At 41.1% G+C, this 26,882-nt stretch overlaps 1 pseudogene; it reads left to right on the forward strand.

The window, feature by feature from the left end:
- The first annotated feature begins 442 nt into the window (after positions 1 to 442).
- On the forward strand, positions 443 to 26,671 carry LOC141027621 (nodulin homeobox-like; annotated as a pseudogene).
- Positions 26,672 to 26,882: the final 211 nt, after the last annotated feature.

The raw sequence follows: 26,882 nt of genomic DNA on the forward strand, positions 1-26,882 counted from the left end.
CCAGGTATGTAGTCACGTTTGATAGCACACAAGGTGTTCCTCCGGTATTCGGGAGTTGCATAATCTCATAGTCAGAGGAATATGTATAAGTCATGAAGAAAGCAATAGCAATAAAACTTAACGATCATTATGCTAAGCTAACAGATGGGTCTTGTCCATCACATCATTCTCTTAATGATGCCATCCCATTCATGAAATGACAACACATGTCAAACGAGCTAGTCTAGTAGAGGCTTACTAGGGACACGGTGTTTTGTCTATGTATCCACACATGTATCAAGTTGCCGATTAATACAATTCTAGCATGAATAATAAACATTTATCATGATATAAGGAAATATAAAATAACAGCTTTATTGTTGCCTCTAGGGCATATTTCCTTCAGTGTCTGTATATCATGGTATGCCCTTGGAGAATTTTGACTTAAGAGGTCACTAAATCAATGCAGGAGCTCTGTAGAAATGGAGGTATACTGTCACTCTCTATTACGATATTGAAGTTAAGTGTTCCAGACTGTCTGAAAGGATCAATTGATATTTCTTCCATTTCCAGACAAAAGGCTAAAATCCTTTGCACTGTAAGTTTGTCATGAGTCTTGAATTACTTTGTTTAATTCGAGTACTACCAATGTCTACGCCAATATTGAGTTAGTAACTAATTCCTGCTATAAACATTCTCTAGTTGTTACCTTTAGGAAGCCGCCTCTGTACCGAAAAGCATGCAACTAGGGCAGATTTTGGCACTGGAGGTTAGTTCTCCTAGGGCTGACCACAGCCAGGGGGAGAAATTAATCCTTTTTTGCAGCATCTGAAAATCTCATTCAATTGATAACTTATCACAATGATTACGGTAGGTTCTTGATTTGTCGAAGATCGCATTTGGAAGGAAACAAAAACCTGCTGCCAGTTCCCATGATAAGAGTTACCCCATGGGTTCTGTGCTTATCAGTGCATTGCGTCTTGTTGATGTCTTTTCTGACGATTCAAACTTCAGGTCTTATTTCATAACTAATACTGTAAGTTTTGAAGTCGACTGCTTTTTAATACCTACCTTGACAGGGTTATATAGTCTTTTAGCAACCACAAAACTGTTACTTTGGCATATTTTATTTTATTCATCTTTTCTGCAGATTCCCTTTCTGACACAAGTTCTGGCGACTCCTCATGATGAGTTTGTCTTGAGTTGGTGCTCTGTCGATCTGCCGGTGATGGAAGATGACGCTAATCTGGATTATGATCCATTTGGTGCAGCTGACCTGGCACTGTTAGCTGCTTCAAATATGCTGACTGAAGCTAAAGTTAACCATTCATGCCATTTTTGCTCTACCAGCATGCCTTCAATACAATATGCACAGACAAGAACATCATGTGTGGTGAAAATAATAGCAAATTTGCACGTCATTGTTCCAAACATATGTGAAGGTGAGATCTTCTCTCAGTTGCTACGAGGTGTAGTGTGATCTTTGTGTAACCCTATTAAAAGCAAGTTCCGCTTTCACATTAACAGAGCAAGAAAGAGATCATTTTCTTCAGAAATTTAAGAAATACTTGTTATCAGAGAGTCCCAAGCATTCATTGGACCATCTAGCATCTGACGAGGCCACGATAGTTTGCACAAACTTGGGTACAGTCTCTTGTATTTTTGTTTTACAGTTTGCTGTGATTATGTTAATTCTTATGTTACATATCTAATGCCTTCTTTCGTGCAGTTCACAGGATCTTTGTGCCATTATGCTAAATCATTAATCCCTGGTAACTTGTTAAATGAGGAAGATGTGAACCTATTAAGGTGGGTAGTGCCATTTTGACTAGTCCTTTGTGTGCCACGTAGAAATAATATTTTTATATACTTTTTTTCATTGTATGCCTGATTTTATTAGTCAATATGTAGTTTGAATTTGTTGCACTCACCTGAAAGCTTTTTGATGATGTTTCTCTAAACTTTTCTTTTCTTATCTCTGCAGTGATTTTTCTTTTAAGTTACATCACTGGTGTGAATCGCACGTTGGACCGGGAACATCGCAGGTTTGTTTGCTTTTACTCATTGATCTCTAAGATCGTAGTAGGTAGCCCCAAACAAACCAAATCATTATGTTTAGGGACACTGTTCTCTATTCCCAAGGGATAAATTAGGTTTCTATCTACAATGATGCTTCTAAATTTCAGTGTCCTCAAGCAAATTCACATTCTTTCGTATGGTTGGTGTGATGGGTGTGCTTAATTAGCGTCCAAACTAGAAAAATAACCTGTAACCATGCATCGGGTGGCAACTTCATATTTCATAGTCTACTCAAAGTTGTCGTAAGCACCTCTGTTCGCACACGAACACGTCGTCGCCCATTTGTACGTGCTTAGGACGATAGGTATATATCGGCCATTTAGATTAGCAACAAAAGTGAAGCTAATCGAACATATGATGATTTGGTAATACCCTTTCATGATGTAAGAAATTATATTGCATCCATGGATTAAAATAAGCCCATTGAGGGTAACCAATCATACCTGATGACGAATTCCATGGCATAGGCATCAACGGCATAGTTGAAGAATATGGATAATGTATAGACCGAAGATGTTGAAACCTTCAGCCTGGTCCTTCATAGTTTTCACTATTTTCCTTCTTCACCTTTGCCGCACTCCTTGTAAAGGAAGCTCGCACATAATTCTTATTTTGAATACTTCCTTTTGGAACCCATGCCATGTTTCTCTTTTCAAGTTCTTGTGCACTAAGCTTTTGCAACTTCTTCTTTTGCCAATACGATAAGCCGAGTGGGCAACCCGGCTGCGATTTTGTTTGAAGTAATGGCAATTCTTGTTTTACCTGGTGCACTCTCTTCTTCCCTTCAGATTTGGCACTTGATTGGCTTGCCTCATTGCCTTTTATAGCCAATGTCAATAATTTAATTGACTCTTTATCATTTGAGATCATAGCTGAAGTGGCACTCTTACGACCATCTCTTTTGACGCGGTAGACTTGCTCAACCACCTCCTTATTCTTCCTTGTGTTTCGGACCGATTCTTTTTTATTGAAACGGTCTTGAACATATGACTGCTCATTGAATGTTGGTCTTCTTGGAGTTGCATAATATTGGCGAGATGGTTTATAATAATATGGAGAATGTGCCCCTGTATTATACTTGTCCCATGATGGATATGGATTTGCGTGAGCATAGGGAGGCATCCACGACATTGGCATTGACGACCCAAAATAAGGATATGAATAAGTTGCATTCAAATTCTCTTCTTGCCAATATCGATCCTTGGATTTGCACCAGGGGGGTGATCTTAATGCTTTTGCATTAGTTGGCCGATAAGCACTGCTCTCCTCACTTATCTTCTGATATTTTTCCAATAGTTGCGTGAAAGTGACTTTAGGCTTTTTACCTTTGTGCTTACGTCGGCTTTTGTTTTCTTTGGCTATGCTTGCACCGATCTTTGGATTTTCTTGTTGCCCCCCAGTCCTTGGCGTCTTCATTGTAGCTTTGATGGAATTCTCGCCCTCAAGATTATGTTCATTATGCTCTTCAACAACTTCTTTACTTGAAAGCTTGATCCCATCACCTGCAGTTTTTACATTCTCTTTAAATGGACCGGCTTGAAGCAGCCGATGCAAAAACATTTTACCATCGGGACCAATTGGAATAGACTCGTCATCTCTTGGTGTCTCAACAAATTTCTATCGTCCTTTATCAATGGCCGATTTAACTATTTGACGAAACATGTTGCAATCCTCAATACTATGCTTGAACGAATCATGCAACTTACAATAAATTCGTCCTTGGATAGATGGCTTGACATGGTGATCAAGGATTCTAATGTAATTATTTTTCAACAATAAATCAAATATTTGATCACACATGTTTGAATCGAGGTATACGTTTTGTTTTCTAGCCGATCTTGGTGTGCGAACGGCTTTGGAGGTAAGCAAATGAATGGTTCAGATTTAGAATCTTCCCATTCGGCTATACATTGTGTTTTGCACTCTATCTCCGATGTCTTCGGATAAGATATAATATTAGCATCGGATTTCTCAAAATAATTTAACCTTGGCTTTATATTTCTGAAAAGAAAATAGTTAAAACACACATGTCTCAATTGAGACCATGTGTAAGCCAAGTATGAAGCAAGCAAAGCTACCCAATTTGATATGAACTTTAAATAAAGCAATGGGATAAGCTTTGGCTCCAATAATAAGTCACTATCGGTCTCTTCGAATGGTACAATGTATTGACCGATATGATTTGTAACAATTTTGTTGCTATCAGTCTCTCTGAATGGTACAATGTATTGACCGATATGCTTTGTAACAATTTTATTGTTACAAGTAAATTACCCTTCATCATTGGTCTATCAAAATTACTTACGAGATTTTTCCTAATAGATGCATCAACAATAAAGCTGTGACCAAATCTGAAAATAGGCAAATCACTTGCTAGACATACCTCTTCATACACGCTGGGAGAGCATGATGGTTGTGATACTTGAATAATACTTTGCTCCACTTTTAAATGACTCTCCAATGCCTTGCCGTCCTCTTTTTCTTCAATAAATTCAGTACACATACTATTTGATTCGGCTTTTCTAATAACCGAATTAACTTTGTTATCCGAATCACCACTCTTTCTTTCTTTGATTCGCAAGGTTGCTTGTTCTTGTCTAAATTCAGCAAACACTGCAGCTAGGCTATCTTTAAGCTTTTTTCGACCAATTTCTTCCCAATCTTATTCGGATTGCCCCCCAATACTTTGAGACGCTTTCGGCAATGGTGTGTTGCCAAAATTCTGTAATTGTGCAGGGGGTACATGATATGCCACGGTAGTAGGTGAAGGCATTTGTGCTCCTGCAGAAGTTTCACTTATTCGGCCATGACCATGAAGGTACGGAGTCGAATTATGGACATGAATAGTTGCGTATGGTGCCAAAAAATTAGTAGCATTAGGTGTAGCATATGATGTTTGAGGGTAATTGGCCAAATAACTAGTAGTAACATGGCCAATTCCCCTATCCACCGGCACGTTTGGATTAACGTACTGCAAATTATTTGCCGATGAATAAAAGCTTGAAACACTTTGTTGCATACCATTGGAAGTTCCTACATAGGGTGTCTCAACTTGATTAACCGAACTCATCATGTTATTCATCGGCATATAAATTTGTGGGGTTGCCGATGCATGGGAGTTGGGATACATATGTTGCATGTTGCTAAAATTATATGAAGTAGAATCATGAAGATTTTGTTGCATCGGCCCTTGCACATAATTATATGCATGATTGATAAAGCTAGGGCTAGCCGATACATTATGCTCATCAGATGATCTAGCAACAACATACGCATTATTTGCATCTACATATGTGAATTGGGTATTCATATTACCTTTGTAGATTGCAAACCCTAGATGACGATCTCTTCGTAGCAAGAACAGGCCGGAGACCGTTCAAAGCTTCGTCCCCAGCGGAGTTGCCAAAAAGTGTGTTCACACACGAACACGTCACCGTGTACCTCCAACGCCGAGGGTGATGCACCGCAGCTCACGTCGAAGGAGACCCGCCGGAAGCGCGGTACGCAAGAGAATCCGGCAGACGCTTTTGTAGACCCGAAGCCCCACACGCCCGGGAGGGACCCCGTCGGGGCGCGCGGCAGCTATGGGCTGCCCTAGGTCGGCCTGACCGCCCCTAGGGCCTCGAGGTTCGCCGCCCTGCAACAAGAAGAACAGACGAAGAACGAGAAGAAAGATACAAGGGAGAGATAAAAAATAGATGAACACGAAAAAGTAGTAGATGTGTTTGTTCGATTGTGTGTTGTTCAATTGGCCGTCACCCCTTAGGTATATATGAGGCGGCTGGACTTGCCGTGCAAGGAAAAGGCTTGGATTCACGTCCAAACCGTAGTCAAATTCGGATTGGTTATGTCCGAACTTTCCAAAACTGTTCGGTTTAAACTGGCTGCACGTTGCGGGTAATTTTTGTGCTGGTAAACGACCTCGGATGAAAATGATCCTAAAAGCAATCTTGACTGTTTCGACAAGACGAACAACTTTCATGTTGAACATGTTTTGATCAGAGGTCATCTTAAGGGTCAAATCGCTCGCGCAAAACACCTGTTTCCTCGCGCTACCCATCAGACATGCGTCTGGTAGGGCGCGCCACATCTCGCCTTATGACAGGGCTGCACTCCGATTAATCTAACTTTTGCATACGGACTCGGATTTGGACGATTTTTCTATCAAAATCGATCGTTTCGACGAGACGAAGACAAATCGTGTAGATCATTTTTCCATACGAGGCGGTCCTCGGGGTGTAATCAGCCGAATAGTGTTCTGAATACAAAATCTCAGTACTTCAAACACAACTTCGGCCTTAGAGATGAGTTCGGATGGCTATGGCCCAAATATCAAAGTTTCTTCTTTTGATGATACGGAACTTCCTCAATTTGAGCACTTTTCCATTTGAGGCCATCTTAATTACGTTTTTGACCATGCCAAAAACTGGTGTCAACACATGGCCCCCTGTTTTTCGACAAAACTTGTGAGCCGAAAAATAATTTGCACGTAGTTTTTCTAAGAACGATGTCAACACTCCATCAGCCATTTGTACGTGCTTAGGATGATAGGTATATATCGGCCATTTAGATTAGCAACAAAAGTGAAGCTAATCAAACATATGATGATTTGGTAATACCCTTTCACGATGTAAGAAATTATATTGCGTCCATGGATTAAAATAAGCCCATTGAGGGTAACCAATCATACCTGATGACGACTTCCATGGCATAGGCATCAACGGCATAGTTGAAGAATATGGATAATGTATAGACCGAAGATGTTGAAACCTTCGGCTTGGTCCTTCATAGTTTTCACTATTTTCCTTCTTCACCTTTGCCGCACTCCTTGTAAAGGAAGCTCGCACATAATTCTTACTCCCTCGTTCCACAATACATGCTTTCCATTTGTCAAAATATAGATGTATCTAGACATGTTTCAATATATAGGTACATTCATTTTTGGACAAATGGAAGTCAAGTATTTTGGAACGGAGGGAGTATTTTGAATACTTCCTTTTGGAACACATGCCATGTTTCTCTTTTCAAGTTCTTGTGCACTAAGCTTTTGCAACTTCTTCTTTTGCCAATACGATAAGCCGAGTGGGCACCCCGTCTGCGATTTTGTTTGAAGTAATGGCAATTCTTGTTTTACCTTGTGCACTCTCTTCTTCCCTTCAGATTTGGCACTTGATTGGCTTGCCTCATTGCCTTTTATAGCCAATGTCAATAACTTAATTGACTCTTTATCATTTGAGATCATAGCTGAAGTGGCACTCTTACGACCATCTCTTTTGACACCGTAGACTTGCTCAACCACCTCCTTATTCTTCCTTGTGTTTCGGACCGATTCTTTTTTATTGAAACGGTCTTGAACATATGACTGCTCATTGAATGTTGGTCTTCTTGGAGTTGCATAATATTGGCGAGATGGTTTATAATAATATGGAGAATGTGCCCTTGTATTATACTTGTCCAATGATGGATATGGATTTGCGTGAGCATAGGGAGGCATCCACGACATTGGCATTGACGGCCCAAAATAAGGATATGAATAAGTTGCATTCAAATTATCTTCTTGCCAATATCGATCCTTGGATTTGCGCCTAGGGTGTGATGTTAATGCTTTTGCATTAGTTGGCCGATAAGCACTGCTCTCCTCACTTATCTTCTGATATTTTTCCAATAGTTGCGTGAAAGTGACTTTAGGCTTTTTACCTTTGTGCTTACGTCGGCTTTTGTTTTCTTTGGCTATGCTTGCACCGATCTTAGGATTTTCTTGTTGCCCCCCAGTCCTTGGCGTCTTCATTGTAGCTTCGATGGAATTCTCGCCCTCAAGATTATGTTCATTATGCTCTTCAACAACTTCTTTACTTGAAAGCTTGATCCCATCACCTGCAGTTTTTACCTTCTCTTTAAATGGATCGGCTTGAAGCAGCCGATGCAAAACATTTTACCATCGGGACCAATTGGAATAGACTCGTCATCTCTTGGTGTCTCAACAAATTTCTATCGACCTTTATCAATGGCCGATTTAACTATTTGACGAAACATGTTGCAATCCTCAATACTATGCTTGAACGAATCATGCAACTTACAATAAATTCGTCCTTGGATAGATGGCTTGACATGGTGATCAAGGATTCTAATTTAATTATTTTTCAACAATAAATCAAAGATTTGATCACACATGTTTGAATTGAAGGTATACGTTTTGTTTTCTAGCCGATCTTGGTGTGCGAATGGCTTTGGAGGTAAGCAAATGAATGGTTCAGATTTAGAATATTCCCATTGGGCTATACATTGTGTTTTGCACTCCATCTCCGATGTCTTTGGATAAGATATAATATTAGCATCGGATTTCTCAAAATAATTTAACCTTGGCTTTATATTTCTGAAACGAAAATAGTTAAAACACACATGTCTCAATTGAGACCATGCGTAAGCCAAGTATGAAGCAGGCAAAGCTACCCAATTAGATATGAACTTTAAATAAAGCAATGGGATAAGCTTTGGCTCCAATAATAAGTCACTATCGGTCTCTTCAAATGGTACAATGTATTGACCGATATGCTTTGTAACAATTTTATTGCTATCAGTCTCTCTGAATGGTACAATGTATTGAGCGATATGCTTTGTAACAATTTTATTGCTAACAAGTAAATTACCCTTCATCATTGGTCTTTCAAAATTACTTACGAGATTTTTCCTAATAGATGCAGCAACAATAAAGCTGTGACCAAATCTGAAAATAGGCAAACCACTTGCTAGACATACCTCTTCATACACGCTGGGAGAGCATGATGGTTGTGATACTTGAATAATACTTTGCTCCACTTTTAAATGACTCTCCAATGCCTTGCCGTCCTCTTTTTCTTCAATAAATTCAGTACACATACTATTTGATTCGGCTTTTTAATAACCGAATTAACTTTGTTATCCGAATCACCACTCTTTCTTTCTTTGATTTGCAAGGTTGCTTGTTCTTGTCTAAATTCAGCAAACATTGTAGCTAGGGTATCTTTAAGCTTTTTTCGACCAATTTCTGCCCAATCTTCATCGGATTGCCCCCCAATACTTTGAGACGCTTTCGGCAATGGTGTGTTGCCGAAATTCTGTAATTGTGCAGGGGGTACATGATATGCCACGGTAGTAGGTGAAGGCATTTGTGCTCCTGCAGAAGTTTCACTTATTCGGCCATGACCATGAAGGTGCGGAGACGAATTATGGACATCAATGGTGCCAAAAAATTAGTAGGATTAGGTGTAGCATATGATGTTTGAGGGTAATTGGCCAAATAACTAGTAGTAACATGGCCAATTCCCCTATCCACTGGCACGTTTGGATTAACGTACTGCAAATTATTTGCCGATGAATAAAAGCTTGAAACACTTTGTTGCATACCATTGGAAGTTCGTACATAGGGTGTCTCTACTTGATTAACCGAACTCATCATGTTATTCATCGGCATATAAATTTGTGGGGTTGACGATGCATGGGAGTTGGGATACATATGTGCATGTTGCTAAAATTATATGAAGTAGAATCATGGAGATTTTGTTGCATCGGCCCTTGCACATAATTATATGCATGATTGATAAAGCTAGGGCTAGCCGCTACATTATGCTCATTAGATGATCTAGCAACAACATACGCATTATTTGCATCTACATATGTGAATTGGGTATTCATATAACCTTTGTAGATTGCAAACCCTAGATGACGATCTCTTCGTAGCAAGAACGGGCCGGAGACCGTTCAAAGCTTCGTCCCCAGCGAAGTCGCCAAAAAGTGTGTTCACACACGAACACGTCATCGTGTACCTCCAACGCCGAGGGTGATGCACCGCAGCTCACGTGGAAGGAGACCCGCCGAAAGCGCGGTACGCAAGACAATCTGGTAGGCGCTTTTGTAGACCCAAAGCCCCACACGCCCGGGAGGGACCCCGTCGGCGCGCGCGGGCGGCTATGGGCTGCCCTAGGTCGTCCTGACCGCCCCTAGGGCCTCGAGGTTCGCCGCCCTGCAACAAGAAGAACAGACGAAGAACGAGAAGAAAGATACAAGGGAGAGATAAAAAATAGATGAACACGAAAAAGTAGTAGATGTGTTTGTTCGATTGTGTGTTGTTCAATCGGCCGTCACCCCTTAGGTATATAAGAGGCGGCTGGACTTCCCGTGCAAGGAAAAGGCTTGGATTCATGTCCAAAACCCTAGTCAAATTCGGATTGGTTTTGTCCGAACTATCCAAAACTGTCCGGTTTAAACTGGCTGCACCTTGCGGGTAATGTTTGATGTGGTAAACGACCTCGGATGAAAATGATCCTAAAAGCAATCTTGACCGTTTCGACAAGACGAACAACTTTCATGTTGAACATGTTTTGATCAGAGGTCATCTTAAGGGTCAAATCGCTCGCGCAAAACACCTGTTTCCTCGCGCTACCCATCAGACATGCGTCTGGTAGGGCGCGCCACATCTCGCCTCATGAAAGGGCTACACTCCGATTAATCTAACTTTTGCATACGGACTCGGATTTGGACGATTTTTCTATCAAAATCGATCGTTTCGACGAGACGAAGACAAATCGTGTAGATCATTTTTCCATACGAGGCGGTCCTCGGGGTGTAATCAGCCGAATAGTGTTCTGAATACAAAATCTCAGTACTTCAAACACAACTTCGGCCTTAGAGATGAGTTCGGATGGCTATGGCCCAAATATCAAAGTTTCTTCTTTTGATGATACGGAACTTCCTCACTTTGAGCACTTTTCCATTTGAGGCCATCTTAATTACGTTTTTGACCATGCCAAAAACTGGTGTCAACACATGGCCCCCTGTTTTTCGACAAAACTTGTGAGCCGAAAAATAATTTGCACGTAGTTTTTCTAAGAACGATGTCAACACTCCATCAGCCATTTGTACGTGCTTAGGACGATAGGTATATATCGGCCATTTAGATTAGCAACAAAAGTGAAGCTAATCAAACATATGATGATTTGGTAATACCCTTTCACGATGTAAGAAATTATATTGCGTCCATGGATTAAAATAAGCCCATTGAGGGTAACCAATCATACCTGATGACGACTTCCATGGCATAGGCATCAACGGCACAGTTGAAGAATATGGATAATGTATAGACCGAAGATGTTGAAACCTTCGGCTTGGTCCTTCATAGTTTTCACTATTGTCCTTCTTCACCTTTGCCGCACTCCTTGTAAAGGAAGCTCGCACATAATTCTTACTCCCTCCGTTCCACAATACATGCTTTCCATTTGTCAAAATATAGATGTATCTAGACATGTTTCAATATATAGGTACATTCATTTTTGGACAAATGGAAGTCAAGTATTTTGGAACGGAGGGAGTATTTTGAATACTTCCTTTTGGAACACATGCCATGTTTCTCTTTTCAAGTTATTGTGCACTAAGCTTTTGCAACTTCTTCTTTTGCCAATACGATAAGCCGAGTGGGCACCCCGGCTGCGATTTTGTTTGAAGTAATGGCAATTCTTGTTTTACCTTGTGCACTCTCTTCTTCCCTTCAGATTTGGCACTTGATTGGCTTGCCTCATTGCCTTTTATAGCCAATGTCAATAACTTAATTGACTCTTTATCATTTGAGATCATATGTGAAGTGGCACTCTTACGACCATCTCTTTTGACGCGGTAGACTTGCTCAACCACACCTCCTTATTCTTCCTTGTGTTTCGGACCGATTCTTTTTTATTGAAACGGTCTTGAACATATGACTGCTTATTGAATGTTGGTCTTCTTGGAGTTGCATAATATTGGCGAGATGGTTTATAATAATATGGAGAATGTGCCCTTGTATTATACTTGTCCCATGATGGATATGGATTTGCGTGAGCATAGGGAGGCATCCACGACATTGGCATTGACGGCCCAAAATAAGGATATGAATAAGTTGCATTCAAATTATCTTCGTGCCAATATCGATCCTTGGATTTGCGCCTAGGGGGTGATCTTAATGCTTTTGCATTAGTTGGCCGATGAGCACTGCTCTCCTCACTTATCTTTTGATATTTTTCCAATAGTTGCGTGAAAGTGACTTTAGGCTTTTTAGCTTTGTGCTTACGTCGGCTTTTGTTTTTTTGGCTGTGCTTGCGCCGATCTTTGGATTTTCTTGTTGCCCCCCCAGTCCTTGGCGTCTTCATTGTAGCTTCGATGGAATTCTCGCCCTCAAGATTATGTTCATTATGCTCTTCAACAACTTCTTTACTTGAAAGCTTGATCCCATCACCTGCAGTTTTTACCTTCTCTTTAAATGGATCGGCTTGAAGCAGCCGATGCAAAAACATTTTACCATCGGGACCAATTGGAATAGACTCATCATCTCTTGGGGTCTCAACAAATTTCAATCGTCCTTTATCAATGGCCGATTTAACTATTTGACGAAACATGTTGCAATCCTCAATACTATGCTTGAACGAATCATGCAACTTACAATAAATTCGTCCTTGGATAGATGGCTTGATATGGTGATCAAGGATTCTAATGTAATTATTTTTCAACAATAAATCAAAGATTTGGTCACACATGTTTGAATCGAAGGTATACGTTTTGGTTTCTAGCCGATCTTGGTGTGCGAACGGCTTTGGAGGTAAGCAAATGAATGGTTCAGATTTAGAATCTTCCCATTTGGCTATACATTGTGTTTTGCACTCTATCTCCGATATCTTTGGATAAGATATAATATTAGTATCGGATTTCTCAAAATAATTTAACCTTGGCTTTATATTTCTGAAACGAAAATAGTTAAAACACACATGTCTCAATTGAGACCATGCGTAAGCCAAGTATGAAGCAAGCAAAGCTACCCAATTAGATATGAACTTTAAATAAAGCAATGGGATAAGCTTTGGCTCCAATAATAAGTCACTATCGGTCTCTTCGAATGGTACAATGTATTGACCGATATGCTTTGTAACAATTTTGTTGCTATCAGTCTCTCTGAATGGTACAATTTATTGACCGATATGATTTGTAACAATTTTAGTGCTAACAAGTAAATTACCCTTCATCATTGGTCTATCAAAATTACTTACGAGATTTTTCTTAATAGATGCATCAACAATAAAGTTGTGACCAAATCTGAAAATAGGAAAATCACTTGCTAGACATACCTCTTCATACACGCTGGGAGAGCATGATGGTTGTGATACTTGAATAATACTTTGCTCCACTTTTATATGACTCTCCAATGCCTTGGCGTCCTCTTTTTCTTCAATAAATTCAGTACACATACTATTTGATTCGGCTTTTTAATAACCGAATTAACTTTGTTATCCGAATCACCACTTTTTTTTCTTTGATTCGCAAGGTTGCTTGTTCTTGTCTAAATTCAGCAAACATTGCAGCTAGGCTATCTTTAAGCTTTTTTCGACCAATTTCTGCCCAATCTTCACCGGATTGCCCCCCAATACTTTGAGACGCTTTCGGCAATGGTGTGTTGCCGAAATTCTGTAATTGTGCAGGGGGTACATGATATGCCACCGTAGTAGGTGAAGGCATTTGTGCTCCTGCAGAAGTTTCACTTGTTCGGCCATGACCATGAAGGTGCGGAGCCGAATTATGGACATCAACAGTTGCGTATGGTGCCAAAAAATTAGTAGCATTAGGTGTAGCATATGATGTTTGAGGGTAATTGGCCAAATAACTAGTAGTAACATGGCCATCCCCTATCCACTGGCACGTTTGGATTAACGTACTGCAAATTATTTGCCGATGAATAAAAGCTTGAAACACTTTGTTGCATACCATTGGAAGTTCGTACATAGGGTGTCTCTACTTGATTAACCGAACTCATCATGTTATTCATCGGCATATAAATTTGTGGGGTTGACGATGCATGGGAGTTGGGATACATATGTGCATGTTGCTAAAATTATATGAAGTAGAATCATGGAGATTTTGTTGCATCGGCCCTTGCACATAATTATATGCATGATTGATAAAGCTAGGGCTAGCCCATACATTATGCTCATTAGATGATCTAGCAACAACATACTCATTATTTGCATCTACATATGTGAATTGGGTATTCATATAACCTTTGTAGATTGCAAACCCTAGATGACGATCTCTTCGTAGCAAGAACGGGCCGGAGACCGTTCAAAGCTTCGTCCCCAGCGAAGTCGCCAAAAAGTGTGTTCACACACGAACACGTCATCGTGTACCTCCAACGCCGAGGGTGATGCACCGCAGCTCACGTGGAAGGAGACCCGCCGAAAGCGCGGTACGCAAGACAATCTGGCAGGCGCTTTTGTAGACCCAAAGCCCCACACGCCCGGGAGGGACCCCGTCGGCGCGCGCGGGCGGCTATGGGCTGCCCTAGGTCGTCCTGACCGCCCCTAGGGCCTCGAGGTTCGCCGCCCTGCAACAAGAAGAACAGACGAAGAACGAGAAGAAAGATACAAGGGAGAGATAAAAAATAGATGAACACGAAAAAGTAGTAGATGTGTTTGTTCGATTGTGTGTTGTTCAATCGGCCGTCACCCCTTAGGTATATAAGAGGCGGCTGGACTTCCCGTGCAAGGAAAAGGCTTGGATTCATGTCCAAAACCCTAGTCAAATTCGGATTGGTTTTGTCCGAACTATCCAAAACTGTCCGGTTTAAACTGGCTGCACCTTGCGGGTAATGTTTGATGTGGTAAACGACCTCGGATGAAAATGATCCTAAAAGCAATCTTGACCGTTTCGACAAGACGAACAACTCTCATGTTGAACATGTTTTGATCAGAGGTCATCTTAAGGGTCAAATCGCTCGCGCAAAACACCTGTTTCCTCGCGCTACCCATCAGACATGCGTCTGGTAGGGCGCGCCACATCTCGCCTCATGAAAGGGCTACACTCCGATTAATCTAACTTTTGCATACGGACTCGGATTTGGACGATTTTTCTATCAAAATCGATCGTTTCGACGAGACGAAGACAAATCGTGTAGATCATTTTTCCATACGAGGCGGTCCTCGGGGTGTAATCAGCCGAATAGTGTTCTGAATACAAAATCTCAGTACTTCAAACACAACTTCGGCCTTAGAGATGAGTTCGGATGGCTATGGCCCAAATATCAAAGTTTCTTCTTTTGATGATACGGAACTTCCTCACTTTGAGCACTTTTCCATTTGAGGCCATCTTAATTACGTTTTTGACCATGCCAAAAACTGGTGTCAACACATGGCCCCCTGTTTTTCGACAAAACTTGTGAGCCGAAAAATAATTTGCACGTAGTTTTTCTAAGAACGATGTCAACACTCCATCAGCCATTTGTACGTGCTTAGGACGATAGGTATATATCGGCCATTTAGATTAGCAACAAAAGTGAAGCTAATCAAACATATGATGATTTGGTAATACCCTTTCACGATGTAAGAAATTATATTGCGTCCATGGATTAAAATAAGCCCATTGAGGGTAACCAATCATACCTGATGACGACTTCCATGGCATAGGCATCAACGGCACAGTTGAAGAATATGGATAATGTATAGACCGAAGATGTTGAAACCTTCGGCTTGGTCCTTCATAGTTTTCACTATTTTCCTTCTTCACCTTTGCCGCACTCCTTGTAAAGGAAGCTCGCACATAATTCTTACTCCCTCCGTTCCACAATACATGCTTTCCATTTGTCAAAATATAGATGTATCTAGACATGTTTCAATATATAGGTACATTCATTTTTGGACAAATGGAAGTCAAGTATTTTGGAACGGAGGGAGTATTTTGAATACTTCCTTTTGGAACACATGCCATGTTTCTCTTTTCAAGTTATTGTGCACTAAGCTTTTGCAACTTCTTCTTTTGCCAATACGATAAGCCGAGTGGGCACCCCGGCTGCGATTTTGTTTGAAGTAATGGCAATTCTTGTTTTACCTTGTGCACTCTCTTCTTCCCTTCAGATTTGGCACTTGATTGGCTTGCCTCATTGCCTTTTATAGCCAATGTCAATAACTTAATTGACTCTTTATCATTTGAGATCATATGTGAAGTGGCACTCTTACGACCATCTCTTTTGACGCGGTAGACTTGCTCAACCACACCTCCTTATTCTTCCTTGTGTTTCGGACCGATTCTTTTTTATTGAAACGGTCTTGAACATATGACTGCTTATTGAATGTTGGTCTTCTTGGAGTTGCATAATATTGGCGAGATGGTTTATAATAATATGGAGAATGTGCCCTTGTATTATACTTGTCCCATGATGGATATGGATTTGCGTGAGCATAGGGAGGCATCCACGACATTGGCATTGACGGCCCAAAATAAGGATATGAATAAGTTGCATTCAAATTATCTTCGTGCCAATATCGATCCTTGGATTTGCGCCTAGGGGGTGATCTTAATGCTTTTGCATTAGTTGGCCGATGAGCACTGCTCTCCTCACTTATCTTTTGATATTTTTCCAATAGTTGCGTGAAAGTGACTTTAGGCTTTTTAGCTTTGTGCTTACGTCGGCTTTTGTTTTTTTGGCTGTGCTTGCGCCGATCTTTGGATTTTCTTGTTGCCCCCCCAGTCCTTGGCGTCTTCATTGTAGCTTCGATGGAATTCTCGCCCTCAAGATTATGTTCATTATGCTCTTCAACAACTTCTTTACTTGAAAGCTTGATCCCATCACCTGCAGTTTTTACCTTCTCTTTAAATGGATCGGCTTGAAGCAGCCGATGCAAAAACATTTTACCATCGGGACCAATTGGAATAGACTCATCATCTCTTGGGGTCTCAACAAATTTCAATCGTCCTTTATCAATGGCCGATTTAACTATTTGACGAAACATGTTGCAATCCTCAATACTATGCTTGAACGAATCATGCAACTTACAATAAATTCGTCCTTGGATAGATGGCTTGATATGGTGATCAAGGATTCTAATGTAATTATTTTTCAACAATAAATCAAAGATTTGGTCACACATGTTTGAATCGAAGGTATACGTTTTGGTTTCTAGCCGATCTTGGTGTGCGAACGGCTTTGGAGGTAAGCAAATGAATGGTTCAGATTTAGAATCTTCCCATTTGGCTATACATTGTGTTTTGCACTCTATCTCCGATATCTTTGGATAAGATATAATATTAGTATCGGATTTCTCAAAATAATTTAACCTTGGCTTTATATTTCTGAAACGAAAATAGTTAAAACACACATGTCTCAATTGAGACCATGCGTAAGCCAAGTATGAAGCAAGCAAAGCTACCCAATTAGATATGAACTTTAAATAAAGCAATGGGATAAGCTTTGGCTCCAATAATAAGTCACTATCGGTCTCTTCGAATGGTACAATGTATTGACCGATATGCTTTGTAACAATTTTGTTGCTATCAGTCTCTCTGAATGGTACAATTTATTGACCGATATGATTTGTAACAATTTTAGTGCTAACAAGTAAATTACCCTTCATCATTGGTCTATCAAAATTACTTACGAGATTTTTCCTAATAGATGCATCAACAATAAAGTTGTGACCAAATCTGAAAACAGGAAAATCACTTGCTAGACATACCTCTTCATACACGCTGGGAGAGCATGATGGTTGTGATACTTGAATAATACTTTGCTCCACTTTTATATGACTCTCCAATGCCTTGGCGTCCTCTTTTTCTTCAATAAATTCAGTACACATACTATTTGATTCGGCTTTTTAATAACCGAATTAACTTTGTTATCCGAATCACCACTTTTTTTTCTTTGATTCGCAAGGTTGCTTGTTCTTGTCTAAATTCAGCAAACATTGCAGCTAGGCTATCTTTAAGCTTTTTTCGACCAATTTCTGCCCAATCTTCACCGGATTGCCCCCCAATACTTTGAGACGCTTTCGGCAATGGTGTGTTGCCGAAATTCTGTAATTGTGCAGGGGGTACATGATATGCCACCGTAGTAGGTGAAGGCATTTGTGCTCCTGCAGAAGTTTCACTTGTTCGGCCATGACCATGAAGGTGCGGAGCCGAATTATGGACATCAACAGTTGCGTATGGTGCCAAAAAATTAGTAGCATTAGGTGTAGCATATGATGTTTGAGGGTAATTGGCCAAATAACTAGTAGTAACATGGCCATCCCCTATCCACTGGCACGTTTGGATTAACGTACTGCAAATTATTTGCCGATGAATAAAAGCTTGAAACACTTTGTTGCATACCATTGGAAGTTCGTACATAGGGTGTCTCTACTTGATTAACCGAACTCATCATGTTATTCATCGGCATATAAATTTGTGGGGTTGACGATGCATGGGAGTTGGGATACATATGTGCATGTTGCTAAAATTATATGAAGTAGAATCATGGAGATTTTGTTGCATCGGCCCTTGCACATAATTATATGCATGATTGATAAAGCTAGGGCTAGCCCATACATTATGCTCATTAGATGATCTAGCAACAACATACTCATTATTTGCATCTACATATGTGAATTGGGTATTCATATAACCTTTGTAGATTGCAAACCCTAGATGACGATCTCTTCGTAGCAAGAACGGGCCGGAGACCGTTCAAAGCTTCGTCCCCAGCGAAGTCGCCAAAAAGTGTGTTCACACACGAACACGTCATCGTGTACCTCCAACGCCGAGGGTGATGCACCGCAGCTCACGTGGAAGGAGACCCGCCGAAAGCGCGGTACGCAAGACAATCTGGCAGGCGCTTTTGTAGACCCAAAGCCCCACACGCCCGGGAGGGACCCCGTCGGCGCGCGCGGGCGGCTATGGGCTGCCCTAGGTCGTCCTGACCGCCCCTAGGGCCTCGAGGTTCGCCGCCCTGCAACAAGAAGAACAGACGAAGAACGAGAAGAAAGATACAAGGGAGAGATAAAAAATAGATGAACACGAAAAAGTAGTAGATGTGTTTGTTCGATTGTGTGTTGTTCAATCGGCCGTCACCCCTTAGGTATATAAGAGGCGGCTGGACTTCCCGTGCAAGGAAAAGGCTTGGATTCATGTCCAAAACCCTAGTCAAATTCGGATTGGTTTTGTCCGAACTATCCAAAACTGTCCGGTTTAAACTGGCTGCACCTTGCGGGTAATGTTTGATGTGGTAAACGACCTCGGATGAAAATGATCCTAAAAGCAATCTTGACCGTTTCGACAAGACGAACAACTTTCATGTTGAACATGTTTTGATCAGAGGTCATCTTAAGGGTCAAATCGCTCGCGCAAAACACCTGTTTCCTCGCGCTACCCATCAGACATGCGTCTGGTAGGGCGCGCCACATCTCGCCTCATGAAAGGGCTACACTCCGATTAATCTAACTTTTGCATACGGACTCGGATTTGGACGATTTTTCTATCAAAATCGATCGTTTCGACGAGACGAAGACAAATCGTGTAGATCATTTTTCCATACGAGGCGGTCCTCGGGGTGTAATCAGCCGAATAGTGTTCTGAATACAAAATCTCAGTACTTCAAACACAACTTCGGCCTTAGAGATGAGTTCGGATGGCTATGGCCCAAATATCAAAGTTTCTTCTTTTGATGATACGGAACTTCCTCACTTTGAGCACTTTTCCATTTGAGGCCATCTTAATTACGTTTTTGACCATGCCAAAAACTGGTGTCAACACATGGCACCCTGTTTTTCGACAAAACTTGTGAGCCGAAAAATAATTTGCACGTAGTTTTTCTAAGAACGATGTCAACACTCCATCAGCCATTTGTACGTGCTTAGGACGATAGGTATATATCGGCCATTTAGATTAGCAACAAAAGTGAAGCTAATCAAACATATGATGATTTGGTAATACCCTTTCACGATGTAAGAAATTATATTGCGTCCATGGATTAAAATAAGCCCATTGAGGGTAACCAATCATACCTGATGACGACTTCCATGGCATAGGCATCAACGGCACAGTTGAAGAATATGGATAATGTATAGACCGAAGATGTTGAAACCTTCGGCTTGGTCCTTCATAGTTTTCACTATTTTCCTTCTTCACCTTTGCCGCACTCCTTGTAAAGGAAGCTCGCACATAATTCTTACTCCCTCCGTTCCACAATACATGCTTTCCATTTGTCAAAATATAGATGTATCTAGACATGTTTCAATATATAGGTACATTCATTTTTGGACAAATGGAAGTCAAGTATTTTGGAACGGAGGGAGTATTTTGAATACTTCCTTTTGGAACACATGCCATGTTTCTCTTTTCAAGTTCTTGTGCACTAAGCTTTTGCAACTTCTTCTTTTGCCAATACGATAAGCCGAGTGGGCACCCCGGCTGCGATTTTGTTTGAAGTAATGGCAATTCTTGTTTTACCTTGTGCACTCTCTTCTTCCCTTCAGATATGGCACTTGATTGGCTTTCCTCATTGCCTTTTATAGCCAATGTCAATAACTTAATTGACTCTTTATCATTTGAGATCATATGTGAAGTGGCACTCTTACGACCATCTCTTTTGACGCGGTAGACTTGCTCAACCACACCTCCTTATTCTTCCTTGTGTTTCGGACCGATTCTTTTTTATTGAAACGGTCTTGAACATATGACTGCTTATTGAATGTTGGTCTTCTTGGAGTTGCATAATATTGGCGAGATGGTTTATAATAATATGGAGAATGTGCCCTTGTATTATACTTGTCCCATGATGGATATGGATTTGCATGAGCATAGGGAGGCATGCACGACATTGGCAGGGGGTACATGATATGCCACGGTAGTAGGTGAAGGCATTTGTGCTCCTGCAGAAGTTTCACTTATTCGGCCATGACCATGAAGGTGCGGAGACGAATTATGGACATCAATGGTGCCAAAAAATTAGTAGCATTAGGTGTAGCATATGATGTTTGAGGGTAATTGGCCAAATAACTAGTAGTAACATGGCCAATTCCCCTATCCACTGGCACGTTTGGATTAACGTACTGCAAATTATTTGCCGATGAATAAAAGCTTGAAACACTTTGTTGCATACCATTGGAAGTTCGTACATAGGGTGTCTCAACTTGATTAACCGAACTCATCATGTTATTCATTGGCATATAAATTTGTGGGGTTGCCGATGCATGGGAGTTGGGATACATATGTTGCATGTTGCTTAAATTATATGAAGTACAATCATGGAGATTTTGTTGCATCGGCTCTTGCACATAATTATATGCATGATTGATAAAGCTAGGGCTAGCCCATACATTATGCTCATTAGATGATCTAGCAACAACATACGCATTATTTGCATCTACATATGTGAATTGGGTATTCATATAACCTTTGTAGATTGCAAACCCTAGATGACGATCTCTTCGTAGCAAGAACGGGCCGGAGACCGTTCAAAGCTTCGTCCCCAGCGGAGTCGCCAAAAAGTGTGTTCGCACACGAACACGTCACCGTGTACCTCCAACACCGAGGGTGATGCACCGCATCTCACGTCGAAGGAGACCCGCCGGAAGCGCGGTACGCAAGACAATCCGGCAGACGCTTTTGTAGACCCGAAGCCCCACACGCCCGGAAGGGACCCCATCGGGGCACGCGGCAGCTATGGGCTGCCCTAGGTCGGCCTGACCGCCTCTAAGGCCTCGAGGTTCGCCACCCTGCAACAAGAAGAACAGACGACGAATGAGAAGATAGATACAAGGGAGAGATAAAAAGTAGATGAACACGAAAAAGTAGTAAATGTGTTTGTTCGATTGTGTGTTGCTCAATCGGCCGTCACCCCTTAGGTATATAAGAGGCGGCTGGACTTCCCGTGCAAGGAAAATGCTTGGATTCATGTCCAAAACCCTAGTCAAATTCGGATTGGTTTTGTCCGAACTTTCCAAAACTGTTCGGTTTAAACTGGCTGCACCCTAAGGCGATCTCCTATGGGAAAACATAGCCGAAATGGTTTTAAGATTGTATTCAAACGCAACTCCACCATAGACCAAAACACAATGGAGCCTATATCAAGATCGGTTGAGTTATTCCCATATATCTCCTTGGTGCACCACCGAGATCCGTGTTGCGACAGAACACTAGCCGCCAATCTCCGTCCTAGACGCAATAGGCTTCGCTGCCACCGGAGGCCCGATCATTCATGACTTACGTCTTGGAGGAAACAGGCTTCGCTGCCCCTGGATTCCTAATAGCCCCGTCCAGGCCGGGAGCCTCTGAAGGAATCAACACCCTTTCTTCACACGAGACACGACATCGGGGTCAGCCCTACCACTGAACACGGGCTAAGCAGGAATCGCCGTTTTGTCCGTGTGTGTGGGTGTGGCATACTGGCATGTACTGTAGGTGTGTATGGCTCTCTCCTCTAATTTCTAATTTCTACTCAGATGAGTTTTGCTAGGTGACTGGAGCGTGCACGCTAGGTGCTCTGGTCATGATGTGGTGGAGTTGCTTCCATCTCCTCCATGGCTTTCAAACACACATCTCCTGCATCTGACCGCAGCTATCAGTTGCATTTGCTAGGTTGATAAGAGATCATATAGTCAAAAGCAGATAGTCGATGTAAGATGCTTGCGGATGTGTTGCTATTTGACTGCACACCTTGTGTGTATGTGTTGTTTTCCCATTTATGTGTCATAATAAATAACATAAAAGAGTGGACAAAAAAGAAGGATTGACCATCCCAGAGAGAATTTACTAACCCTTATTTCTTAACATATATGTGGATTGTAAGTAAACATCGTTTTTCATCTACATATTTAATTGTGCAACCTACGTCGTATCACTTTGACATTTATAGTTAATCTACTCAACTTTGAAAACTATCAATATTTATGTGACAAATATCATGTCGTTTTGAATCTCATAGTGGATTTTGATTCACTTAGATTTATTTTCTGGTATTTGCTGTTTTGGATTTGGATTCCAACTTCCAAGGGAAGCTAATTAATATACTGATTTTTTTATGCAAAGGGTTACAGGTTGTACAGATTTGCAGTCCTAATTCAATGAGTGTGTGTTTGAACCATTTTTCTCATAATGTTGTAAGATGGAACATCAAAGAGCTGCCAACAACAAAATATGGATTATCAAAGAGAGGATAGCAAGTATACTTTTTTGTCAAAGGGTCACAGTTGTTCGCCTTCATATATGAGGGTAGTATAAGTATACTTTTTATTCATCTAATTTTCTAACTATAATATATAAGTTGTTGCACCTTGAGGTTTCCCATATATATTCAATTGTTGTTCTTCTCAACCTTTTCAGTTGGATGAACCTAGGCAATCTTTTCATCCACATATTTACGACGAACGCGATCAATGATGACACCCAGTATCCTGCATGTCCATTTCCATGCATTTAGATTAAAAAAATTGATGTTCGGATTTGGAGGACGAGGGAAGATAATATATTATTTGTGTTGATGCAAAGGACGACAAGTTCTGCAGGCTTGCTATCCTATTAGACTTCACGATTGCATGCCCGTTTAGTTTTTTACATCCTCAGATGGATTGTCCAAGAGTTGCCCAAAAAGATGGATTATACAGGAGAGCTTGTCCTCACAGTTATTCGCCTTTATATATCTGGGTCATAAGTGAACTATTTATCCCATCTAATTTTATAATTGTACGATGTAAGATGTTGCCTTTTGAGAGCTCCTACAGATATCTCCCCAGTGTTATTCATTGAGATTTCTAACAACTCTTGTAGGAATTTTGTTGATGTAAAAAACATGACATGTAGGACACCTTGGCACGGCTACTCATATCAAGAAAATTGATTGTGCTGGAACTGCTTCTTAACAAGTTATAAGGACAAGTGGGGGAGCACGACAGGTTTGGTGGAGATTAACCTAATTTCAAAAGAGGACATGTAACATGAGTTAGTATAATGTTGATCTTGATGCCATCAAGAATTGTGTCAACATATAGGAATGTGAATACCGTGAAAGCACAAAACCATTGTTTAGATTAAAATAAAATAAGGAAGTGTGCATGAAATTTTCTTGCAAACTTAGGTTAGTTGGTTAAGATTAGCAAGTAAAATTAGTTGTGTGAATATGTCTCAATATCCATTGATATATATGAATTTATTAGTTTTCCATTACCGGCACTGGCAATTTTAAAGTGTTTTTTTTGTTTAGCTGATATACAAATAGATCATACAGTTCATATCAAAGCTTGCTGGCTGCATAATATGCTGTAGAATAACCATTGTTTTTTTACATGCTACTTTGGTAGTGTTTTTGACATACTAATAAAATCATTTTTGGTATATGTGTCTTATGCCATTGGGTTTTAATAATTCAGTTTGTTTAGAAACAATGTATATACTAGCAGCCCGTGCGAATGCACGGGTTGGCGGCTAGTAACTATAGATGGGCACTCTGCAGATGACAGATAAGAAAACCATAATGAAAAGAATTGATATATCTCTGTATGTTGATATGAGATAATATGAATTGAGTATTTTAGCACATATAAGCAACTACTACCTTGCTACTGCACTGCCTACCACTGAAGCGCGACGACCATTGGTAAATAGCTTGTCGATCAGGAGATTTGCAAGGATAACTTATTTTGCTAAATTTTAATCAAGTCATCTGTGCATCGTCATTAGTGATCCATGTCACACACATTCGGTACGGTTTAGTTGTAACCAAAAATAACAAATAGTGGATGTGATTTTAGGTTTGTAGTGTTATAAATTTGAATGGTATCAATTTTCACTCCCCTAAAAGATTCTTCAGCATTTATTCAGCTCAGCAACAATCTTTTGTGGCATCCCAGCTCTACTGTGAGTTGCAGCAAAGTTGTCATGAACTGTGGAAATACACAAGCAGCGCCGCATGTACATGGGCAGCAAATTTAATAAGAAATTTAGTTTTAGCCATGAATATCAATAGTAGTTGAGATATATATTTAATTCACCCAGTGTTCAATTAACATGTGAACACAACATGTGTAAGTGTGACCCTTAAAAAACCTTTTTTGTATGAGAAAAAATAGTGTGCGTGTATCAGGATCATTCTCTAACGATGAAGATTCAACTGGTGTCACACATCAGATTTACTAACCTGCAATGTGCCTAACAATCAGAAGATTCCAATTAGCAAACTGACAAGCCATTAGCTCAAGCTAATAAAGAAACTGCTCAAACAAAAAATGCAGGCAGTAAACCAATCACCGCCACGTCACCTTCTTACCTGCAGCTTGGGAGCAGGCTGCCGCCATCGACCGCCACTCTGCATCTTGGCGGCTAGATCCATCCCTCTGTGGTCATTGGTATCGATGGAAAGTGAGTGCTTGGAACGGCCCGCCGCCATCGACCACACTCACGTCACCCATGGTCTGCGAATAGGTGGCCTGGGCAACGACGCGGCGAAGAAGAGGAGGTACCGTGGGATTGGGAAGGCCTCCTGACTCATGCCCCTCCACCCCAGCTTGAAGTCTCAATTAGCATAACAAGGAGACATGAAAAGCCCATTCTCAAATATGTGATATATCACGGCCTGCGAAGGCCAGAAATCTCAACTATGGAACTACAAAAGTGGAAACAGCTAACAATGTTTGTTGTGTGTCCTTCTCATATACTTTATTTGTCAAATGGACTGTAATAAATAGTACTATTAGGTATCTTTTGCCGAAGAAATCACATCACATACAAAAAAGGCAAGTATTCATCTATGTTCTATCCTTGTGAAGTCACTAAATCCATGGCTATGGATTTTCCTCGTTAGCTCTGCACACAGGCCTCTGCACTGCATTATTAGTGTAAAGTGGCAGCTCTGAGAAGCGTTATTTTGTTCAGTAAGCTTCACCCAAGAATTGAGCAAAAACATGACTTCATAGACATTTTTCCATACGGGGCCGTCCTGGGGGTGTAATCAGCCGAATTGTGTTCTGCATACAAAATCTAAGTAATTCAAACACAACTTCGGCCTTAGAGATGAGTTCGGATGGCTATGGCCCAAATATCAAAGTTTCTTCTTTTGATGATACGGAATTTCCTCACTTTGAGCACTTTTCCATTTGAGACCATCTTAATTATGTTTTTGACCATGCCAAAAACTGGTGTCAACACATGCCCCCCTGTAGGTGGCAAAAAGTGACATGAATTCAGAAATGAAGCAAGACTTGCAACCGGTGCAGCCAACAAGGGCTGGTGTTCCAGACCCCAATATGGATAAGGATAACCCTCTCAAGGTAATTAACACTGTTAGCAGTTGACTTGGGGACGTATTTGATCCCAATCCAAAACATGGAAGAGTTTATGGCAATGCCTCCCATGCATGAAACAGGAGGGAAATAATGCTAAGGGTAATAAGACTCCAAGAAACCGCACGGAGAGGAAAACTCTGCCACCACCGTGCCATGTCGAGTACGGTCGAACCGGCGAGGAAATCTTGGGGGCAGGGGTGGGGAGTGGTGTGGATTTATCGATGGAGACTGTCGACCGGGCGAAGAGCAGCGTTGAGGATAGGATCAAGAAAAACCTGCGGTATGTGACTGAAGAGTCGCTGCAGAAAAGAGTGGAGTTCGTGGAAGACCTTCCGTACGTTGGGGTTAAATCCCGCCCAACTTCCAAGTGGTGGTGTGGAGCTGGGCTGAAGAAGCGTCGCAGCCCAGGCTACCAGGTGAGATATTGGTTTCCGGTACCTTATCTTAAGTAAAGTGATGCGCTCTAACATTCTCCTGATCGCCACCTTATCATTTTTCAGTTTCAGCCACAAGACCCATGTTATGGCCGGTTTAGCTAGGCCCACCGGGCAATCTTAGCCCACAAGTTATCTTAGGTTAATTCTTATGCAAGTTATCTTAGGTTAATTCTTATGCAAGTTATCTAGGTTATAAATATAGGCTGTAAGACTCTTTTTGGGAATTAAGCAATAAGAAGAATATTATCTCTATTGCCCGGCTCCCAGAGGAGCCGGAACCCTAGCCGCCCACTGCCTCTTGCGCCGCTGCCGC

The sequence above is a fragment of the Aegilops tauschii genome, chromosome 7 (genome assembly GCF_002575655.3).
Source record: "Aegilops tauschii subsp. strangulata cultivar AL8/78 chromosome 7, Aet v6.0, whole genome shotgun sequence".
Lineage (NCBI taxonomy): Eukaryota > Viridiplantae > Streptophyta > Magnoliopsida > Poales > Poaceae > Aegilops > Aegilops tauschii.